Genomic DNA, 1,073 nt, shown 5'->3' on the forward strand with positions numbered 1-1,073 from the left:
TGTATTCTTGCTTCTGGCTATCAAAAGGGCTTTTTCATGGAAAATGGGCAACTTGGCATGAACGCAGGGAAAAGTTGGACTACATCCATAGCTACAGAGATGCAGTGATGTATGCTTAAAACTACAGATATTGTATGTACATTTAATTTGACTGTTCTCTTGATTAAACATTTGTGTGTGTGTGTGTGTGTGTGTGTGTGTGTGTGTGTGTGTGTGTGTGTGTAGAACCGTTTCCATCCAGGCTCGCTGAATTCAAGCGCTGATGCAGAGGCTGTATTAGACTTGGCAAAACAGGCAGCAAATATTCACTCCATATCACATGTACAGGTATCCTATAACTGGATTTTTGTACCATTCATGTAATATTTCGAGTCATACACTTCTGTTCATGTTTTAATATTTTCTGCCATCAAAAGGTAATACCACTGGAAAGGCCCATCTGGGAGCCATGCACCTACAACAGAGGTGAGTACGTGTATTGCAATGAATGAATGGTCCACATTGGTGTTTGTTACTGAATTGATGACTTTTTTTTTTCTTGCTACAGCATCATCGATCCTGGCCGGTGCAAAAAAGAGACTTGGGCTCGGAAAGCTTGAACCGCCAATATTTCCTAAAAAGAAGCTGGGTGAGTCGAGCCAAATGTATTTACAAAAATATTTTGTGATGTCAGTGTTTTATGTGAGGGTAGTTCTTTTGAGCTTTTATGACTTAACACAGCAGTATTGAAGCTTAAGTTAAGTAGAATAGACATCAGCAATATAAATCACTGTGTAGCTGCTACAGTATATGGCTTGCTGTTATTGTATTATTGCTTGCTCGGTGGAAACTAAATGCTTTTTTTTAATGTCTTGTACGTGTCTCAGTCGTCAGAGAAACTTTGAAGAAGGAGGGTCAGGAGAACATCAGGATAACGGAGGAGTCAGAGAAAAAGGCCAGTCAAAAATCAACATACAACAATGAGACGACCTTGAAAAAGATTGCAGTAGAAGGTGGTGCTGAAATCACCAAAACACACCATGTAGAAAGTGGAGACAATGCAGGAAAAGGAGCCAACAAGGAGACCCCTACAC

The 1,073-nt window shown here is 40.2% G+C and overlaps 1 long non-coding RNA gene across 1 annotated transcript; it reads left to right on the plus strand.

Moving 5' to 3' along the window:
* The first annotated feature begins 4 nt into the window (after positions 1–4).
* On the plus strand, positions 5–963 carry LOC113744707 (uncharacterized). The gene is made up of 5 exons (XR_003461741.1): positions 5–109; positions 226–327; positions 417–465; positions 548–628; positions 867–963. It is a non-coding gene; the product is annotated as an uncharacterized LOC113744707 (long non-coding RNA).
* The last annotated feature ends 110 nt before the right edge of the window (positions 964–1,073 follow it).

Source organism: Larimichthys crocea, unplaced genomic scaffold (genome assembly GCF_000972845.2).
Source record: "Larimichthys crocea isolate SSNF unplaced genomic scaffold, L_crocea_2.0 scaffold12713, whole genome shotgun sequence".
Taxonomy (NCBI): Eukaryota; Metazoa; Chordata; class Actinopteri; family Sciaenidae; genus Larimichthys; species Larimichthys crocea.